Source organism: Rhipicephalus microplus, chromosome 3 (assembly GCF_043290135.1).
Source record: "Rhipicephalus microplus isolate Deutch F79 chromosome 3, USDA_Rmic, whole genome shotgun sequence".
In the NCBI taxonomy this organism is placed as follows: domain Eukaryota; kingdom Metazoa; phylum Arthropoda; class Arachnida; order Ixodida; family Ixodidae; genus Rhipicephalus; species Rhipicephalus microplus.
This window is the reverse complement of record NC_134702.1, coordinates 161288173-161296193: the sequence shown is the minus strand read 5'-3', so window position 1 is coordinate 161296193 and position 8021 is coordinate 161288173. Positions and strand designations below refer to the sequence as shown.

The window sequence follows — 8021 nt, the reverse complement described above, 5'->3', positions numbered from 1 at the left end:
TACTTTGCTACGAGCATGTAGGGTCATTGAACAATCGAGACCAAGCCACAAAGGTAATATTTTTATATTTGGCACTTGATGAGGACGCAAAAAAGTGGCAACCGGCACAAATTCTGATGGGTGTCCCAAATTCATAGAAACAGTGGGGACGCTCTTGGAATCTTCATTCACAAGTCTGCACTCGATTGAGATCGCCCTTTTGCGTCCGCAAAATCAGACCAAGCTGCCTTCCGAAACCACCGAACTGTATTATTATCACGTCGCACAACTTTGTGCTAGGGTCAACCCGCTAGGGGCGACACCTTTTGCGCGGCTTGCGTCTGGATATTCAGAGGAAAATGATAACTGCGAAGCCGGAAAGCTGCTCTGCATTTCTCCAGATTCCGCAGTGCATTAACCAAGCAGCCCTAATGAGCCGTGAGTTGGGACCCCAGCCGATTGGCACGTACTGTTCTACCGGCATGTAGTCATGGACGCAAAACATCGCGCCTCCTGTTGGGATAGCACAAGCCGCAGCAACAATACAGCCCCCTCCGTGTGTCGCCACCTACGCCGCGGCCAAGGTGCGTTGACCGCGGGAGGCTCTCGACCGCGAAAGAGACCTAAAGGCAATTGCTCACTCCATTGCGTCACTGTCTGACCGGCTCAAAAGCATCGAGGACGACATGCGTCGCCCCCAAATGTCTTGGCCGCCTAAAGCTTCCCGCGCAATTGAAGGGCATCCCAAATGCCAGATTTGCTCCAGCATTGGCCACGTAGCGCTGCAATGCTGCCACCGGTTTGAAGGCTGCAGCAACAACCACGAAAAGCCTGTTGACAACCAGAATGGACAGCCTAACCCTTCGGGAAATGAGAACGGCTTGGCCTAGGGGGATAGCCCGGCCGCCCCATTGCCGCATTGTCTAAATGTCAGCTTATCAATGCCCCAGTTGTGCGTCAGTTTGAGCGGGCTGATTCCATCACGCTTTCCCGCCTTCCCCATGATGCCGCGCCCGCAAGCGAAGAAACCCCCTTACCGTTGCTAGTTCTGGATAAGGGAAATATCAGAAAAAAGCAGAGAGAGGACTCGTGGATGAGAGGCACGATGCAACACCTCGAGCAGCCAGACGCTCTTGTTGTCAGAAAAATTACAAGAATGGCACAGAGCTTTTGGCTGGTCGACGGTGTATTGCATCGAAGGATGCAGAGGTTTCGGGATCGCGCGGCACTCGTTGTTCCTAACAGCTTGAGAACCGAGGTTATAAGACATTGTCATGAAGACATAACGACAGGTCACCTCGGATTCCCGCGAACTTTCGAGAAAGTAGGAAGGCGCTACTTTTGGCCGGACATGTTTGAGCATGTACACAATCACGTAGCGTCCTGCCCGGAGTGCCAGATGACAAAACCTGCACCCAGCGTCCCTTCGTTTTCCTCTTTGCACGGCAGCAAACTGCTTTTGCCCATTGACGCAAGCCGCCACTTTTGATGCGAGAATGAGACAGTGCCGCACCCACCAAGGCACAAAAAGATAAAAGGAAAAAACCAGCAAGCGAGAAACAAGGCCTACGAAACCAAACGACCCAGTGACCTCTACCATGAGGGGGACTTGCTCTACGTGTGGACTCCCAACGCGCAAGGAGAAAGATAATGCTTTATGGCAGCGACAGCAGACCTTACCGTCTTATGCGCCGCGTAGGCGAACACATCTGGAAGGTGTTACCCCAAGATGAGCATAAACGCCACATTTTTAACGTTAAGCATCCAACGCCCTACTACGTTTGATCCTCTTCTAATGCCGACGACGCAGACGATGAATCTGGTGGTAATCAGGAGGTGCGCTATCCAAGTGGTGACGTACACGAGTGCGGTGCAGAGAGTGATATCAGCGAACAACGTCAAAGTGTTCACGTGCGCGAGTGCAGTGCGAACATTGATGAACAGGGATTGCATACGAGTGTTGTGCGCGAGTGCGGTTCGCGAGTGGGTCAAGAACTCCGTGTGCGACATGGTGTGCGCGGGATAAAGACCAGTGTTTCAGTACAACGGCGCGAAGGGTCCGACACTGACACTGAACTTTACACCGACTGGAAGACATTTTCAAGTGGTAAGAACACACAACAGAATGTTGACGCTTACGAACGAAAACTGACTTATTTTACAGTTCCGACGAGTGAATTCTATATATTTCTCTTTCTTGATGCTTCGTTTTGGTTGTTTTTTATTAGCTGTTTTAAATATGTTTTTGTTTTAACCTTTTCTCATTTTATACACGTGTATAGGCATTTTAAAATAAGCACCTCACACACTTGTTGAATGCAAACACTTTTTGTGTTATTAGTCTATTGGTTTGCGCGTTTTGCAGATTAGACAAGTGGGTCACTCGTTTTCGTAGGGGGGAGGTGTCATGAAAGCAATGTCTCGTGGAAAGCTTTTTTTTTCTTTTTCAGCTACAGCTGGAGTTTGTTCTTTGCCAGATGCTCTTGTTAGAGGCGCCATTGAACGACTTTCTCGAGGAGGGAGCCTCGAGAAAGAATGAGAGTCTGAAGAGAAAAAGCTGCATCCGTTCGGTCACTGTGCGCACCGCGCTCCAAACGAGCGAGCCACCGCTTGAGTCCTCCAGGGTAATCGGGGACCAAAATTGGAGCACTTGTTTCCGCGTCAAGGCTGTTTTAGAGAATGTGCCCGTTCAAGAAGCTGCTACAGTTTTGTTGCCAGGCAGGATTCACGTGCCAATGAAAACTCGTATTGGTATTGGTTATCCTTGGCTTGCCTGAATGGTCCGTATAAGCCGTTTTTCAATTGGAGTAAAACAGTAAATATTCCGTGCGGTCCGCGCACCCATGGATGCTGGAAAACCCTATTTAGGCAGCGACTCGGGCCATTTTTGGAGTGAGTGGACTCGGGGGCAACGGCGCATCTCACCACCGGAGTCCAGTCATGCAAGCCGAGGGGTATGCCATCAGTTTTCGTCTTCTATGTATGTGACTTAGTGCATTGAGTAAATTTGAGTTGTATTAGATAAATAAACCCCCAATGAGTGCTCCCTGAAATCATCGTGTCAAGTTTTCATAGCTTCCCTGTGCACAATCGCTCTCACACTTCTTTGTCATGATTGTCTTCAGACGTGTATAGCTTAAACAACCCCGAAGTTTCGCTAAAATATCTCGATGTGTTGTGTAGCCCATTGATTTGAGTGTGTTATTGGTGGCCAATTGTACTCGGTTATTGCCGAGAGTATAAACTAATGTGTTGTTCGATCTGCCGTATTTTAGAATATATTGTATTTGGTTATCAACCTTCGACTATCACTCGTTCTTTGGACCACAGCTTGCATTCAATGGCGCGCCAAATAGGACCACACCTCATCGGTCCGTGCTTTTGTTGTTCACTTCAGGTCCGATATTTTAGCCCTTGAAATTAGCCGTCGATCACCCCTCTAAAGAACGGGACTGGTGACATATGTCAGGTTGCTGACAGCAGCAAGGTCTTGTGCAACATATGCAGCTTCCTGGAAGGCGTCCTGAATGGTTCTGTCTGATCAATTTGTTGCCATATTTAATGTCATCTGCATAGGCGGAATGCTGGCTGTTGGGAATCTGTTGTAATAAGGAAGCAGGCTTAGCCATAGCCACGTGGAAGAAAATAGGTGCAAGTGCTGAGCCTTGTGCTGTTCCTTACGTGTGACCGGGGGCCTCCAATTCCCATGGTGGCCGAGTTGTAAGGGAAAAAGGACCTGACATAATTGTAAATACGCGAGCCACACTGGAAACAAGCTATATTGTAAAAAATAAACAGTGAGAGACGTTCTGAAAACCACCCTTCAGATCCAGGGCCTGAATTACCCGGACTTGACTTGAAGTGCGGCTGTGAAACACGAACTCCTTAAGCTGTAGTAATACGTCCTGTGTAGAGGTACCAGAATGGTAGCCGAAGAGTGAATGAGGAAACAGGTGGGTGTCGAGAAAAAGAAAGAAGACAACCACCCATTTAGCACGAAGCCACAAAGATATCCGGACGGGTTTTTCGTAAAAAAAAAGCCTCTTAGTTACCTGAAAATTTCTCCTTGCTTGGGGTTCAAACCCGGGACACACGCCTAACCAAGTGGTCAATTTGCAAAGCTAACCATGTAGCTAGCAATTGACAGCGTGAGGGTGAATTCATTGACAACTCGAAGCACCTGGCCACAGCTATTGCATAATGAGTTCTTTGGAAACCCGCGAGGTGGCGGAAAGGTCAAGAGAAAGAAGACAACTACCCGTTTTCAATACGAAGCCACAAAAAATGTATGATAATCAAGTAAAAAAATGTATCTTAGTAAAGTTTATTTGTATGTGTTTCCGGGTTTCGTTGTTCTCAATTCTATGTATGACGGACAGGCTGCTGTATGAATTAGAGCTCCAATATGCACCAAGTGTTTCCTGCTGAGAGCCACTATTTAGTCTCTTACTTTACGATTGAAGTCGTACATTTGGTACAGCGATGTATGATAATCAAGTTTATTCACATTTGGCGACCTCATGGTGACCAAGCAGTAGTCACACACCCTTTTCCATCTTTTACAGCAAAATCTTATCGCGTTGTATGCAAGAAAGAGAAGTGGTACTAAGATGCACCACCTAAACATAGCGGCTCGATGCTGTTTTGTAAGTGTGCTGATTTCCAGCCGCACTCGCGTTAAGCGCAACATGCCCATTCTGGCGATTACGGTCGCCAAGTTCTCGACATTGGACTCGTAATCGCTTAATGTATTCCTAATTTTGCACTGATTGTCAGAGCAAGAATAGGGAATAGTAGGCTACAGGGCGACACTGTAACCGAATTAGCGTTTTGATTTCGAAACAAAAGCCTTAGATGTCCCATGAAATGTGAAAGAGGGCAACCGCACGTCGCCATCACAACGTGACAAATCGATAAATCTGGTGAAATCACTTGGGTGACATGGTCACGCCAATAATTTTAATATCGCATGGGGTTAGGTGTTGACGTTATCACGTGATATCACTGCTTAGGGTGGCAGTGCGAAACAATCAAAGTGCAGAGAAGCTAAGTTTTTCTTCGATTCCCGTGCCAGCGCGATAACCCTCGATCATCTGCGGAAATCGCTCGGAAGAGGCTAAGGATCAGTCAACGCTTCCACTGAGAAGAAAATTGAAGGGGAGAGCTTTCGCTTTGGAAACCTACTTATCTTTTTTTGTGCAGACCGCAAACTTCTGAAGTCAGTTCTCAACCCAAACTTTTTTTACCTTAAATAACACTTCTTTTACTTTTGAACTAAATATTATTTTCAAAAGCCTAAGCAAACTTTGGAACTCTTGGCCTCATAAAACTTTGCTTAACCGTTTTATCATGGTTCAAACGTAAGCTTTGCGTTTTTAGGTTTTTCTATAGAACCTCTTATTGAACGTCATTCAAGCATCAGTTAAGCCCTGTTTATTTCATTATTGTTTGCTTGCATTTTGATACAGCTTGTTTCAGCTATCATGCATGTTTTCCTCGCTAATATTACGTACCTAGTTATGTCAACCACCTGCGCTTTTGATTTCTAACTTTATACACTGAACATCGTGCTGTTTTTTGCTTGTTGAGCAGAAGTGTATTTTGGACATTATAGTTATTATTCCCGGCAGTCGCTACACTACGGGACCATGATTTGTACAAAATATTTATAATTTGATACCTGCAAGAAATGCTCAGCAAACTCCAAGTTCGAAAATTCAAATGCATAGAGACCCTGTGAGTCTAACGTATCTTTGTTGAAGAATCGTTGAGTGAAATCGACTGTCATGTGACCACATGTGCAATCCACATGAACATCTCCTTTTGTTCTTCATAGCCTCCTTTCCCATCTGGCTTTAAAGCTTTGGAAATAAGCAGGCAAATGTTAGAATAAAAAATAACGAAACTTAGCAACAAAAATGCTTTAACTAGGCCAGCGCCATCATGACGTGACCCTTAAAAGATAATCGTCAGCGCAAGAGCGCACGTGCGCTTCAATGACTAGTGGTTCTGCCGCTTTTCCAACAACACCACAAATTTAAACGTGTTTGTCAGTTTCGTTTACAGGTGCGGCTTGATAAAAGACGGGAATTTTCATTATCTGGTTTACTTTACATACATTTTGCTTGCATGCCCAAAATTCCATATGATGAAAGCGCCATGCTTGTTATCTCGCTTGCTAACCGCTTCGTTGCGGAATCCCACTCAGTAAGTTTGTGCGATGAAAGTATGCAATTGCCTGTTTCTGCCCGACGACATTTATTTACCACATGTCTTCCATCCTGGTTGATGCAATTATTCTCTCGCGCTCTTACGGAATGTTTTGTTGAGCATATTTTTTTTGTACTGCCACCAGCTGATCTTCCGAACGAATAAATTGCAAGAGATCCTGATAGTACCACACTGTTCGAGTCAGCTTTTTCCAACGGGAAGTAAGTATGACGTCTCACACTGCCCCATGACGCAAAGAGCTTCTTATTCTGTACTATAAGTCCGCTGGCGATTGATTAGCTGTTGATTAAAAATGCTTCGCAGATTTGATGCCTACCATGTTCGTACGATTGCTACGAATTCCCACCGTGGCAGTAAGGTTCCTTTTAGCTCCCCAACTAAATGCGTTGTGTGCTTGAAAGGGAAGTGGTACTATGACACGTGACTGAGCCGTGGAGGCTGTACAACTACATAAATAAAAGTTAGTTTTTGGTCTTTCAAGGAAGGCACTACATTTTAATTGCGCAAATTTTTAGCCATGCTTGCGTTCAAAAGAACACAAACATTTTGACGATGATTGACATCACGTTGTTGACAAATGGCTCATCAACGTCTAATGTACTCGCTATTGTTGCAATGAACACCGGTGAAAAAATAAGAGATAATGGACCAGAATAGCCATGTGCCCGAATACTTACTTCGTTTTTAAAGCGAAAGCGTGAGACGAACCACGAAATGTGAAGGAGGATCGTCGGTGTTGCTGGTGTCAACGCAAGCGAATAAAGAGTGGGAGGAGAAGGGTGCCTCGACAATGGCTCTTGCCCACTTGGGATGATCGGCGAGGCATTGGCGATACAAATTTTTAGGCCTTTCAAGTGAGACATAATTTTGATAAGAGAAGGATGAAGCAAACGTAAAAACAGAAGGAGTGCCACACTTCCTTTTTTATTCTGACGGGAGAGAGAGTAGTGAATTTTTGGAATTAAAATTAAAGTAATTTCGAACGCATTTGAAGTTGTTGTTTTCAGGTTGCCTATAATAGTATAATAACAACTTTACAAATAGGGATTTAGAGGCACGTTCGTTTTGTTTCATGAACATAACTGCAAACGGCATCTAAGGCATTTCTGTGGCTGTAGCCGAGAACCGAAGCACAAAAGAAAAGTATACCGTCGATGGTGAAGGGCAGCCCGGGGTTAGCGAAGAGGCTATCAAGATGTTTTCATAATTATCTGTAACAGCGACATCACAAAAAATAATCTTTCATTGATTCAATAACTGGACAAAAGCTACATAGGGGAGATATCATCATACCGGTTCTGATTGAAGTTAGACCTAAAGGGGGCACACGACATTGTAATCTAGTTAGCATGACTTCCACTTGTCTAGTATGACATCAGTTGGTTTTTCATTGATACTTTATTGTCTAAATTCATGCCATGATGTGACTGATTCTATGGTATTAGCACTAGGTGCGACTTTTCGATATCTTATCGCCGTTCTACTGGCCACTACAGAAAAGACAGAAAGTATTGGTCCATTTATTGCTGCTCGAGCTAACGACCCGCCATTTCATTTAACTCCAATCCGGAGTGTCTAGGTACTCATAATAATATTAGGATCCTGTGGAGGAACTAGCGGAAGGAATTGCTTTAGATCATCTGATTTAGTAGAAGCTGTAAGTGACGTAAATACAGACAGGGAGTGTGTAATTATAATAAAAGTAAGGATGTTCACAGTTTACGTAGTGCTAGAACAATGGCCAAGAGTTCAGCTTGATGAATAGGTGTGAAGTCTTGTAGCTTTTTTGAAAACGACCCATCAAGTGAAGG

The 8021-nt window shown here is 44.9% G+C and overlaps 1 protein-coding gene across 2 annotated transcripts in view; it reads left to right on the top strand.

Annotated features, from left to right (window-relative positions):
* The first annotated feature begins 6282 nt into the window (after positions 1-6282).
* LOC119170425 (uncharacterized) overlaps positions 6283-8021 on the top strand; it is a 114442-nt gene continuing 112703 nt past the window's right edge. For both annotated transcript variants that reach the window (XR_005109693.2, XM_075890393.1), the window contains exon 1: positions 6283-6410. The gene's annotated coding sequence lies outside the window, so the exon portion shown is untranslated. The remainder of the gene's footprint in view (positions 6411-8021) is intronic.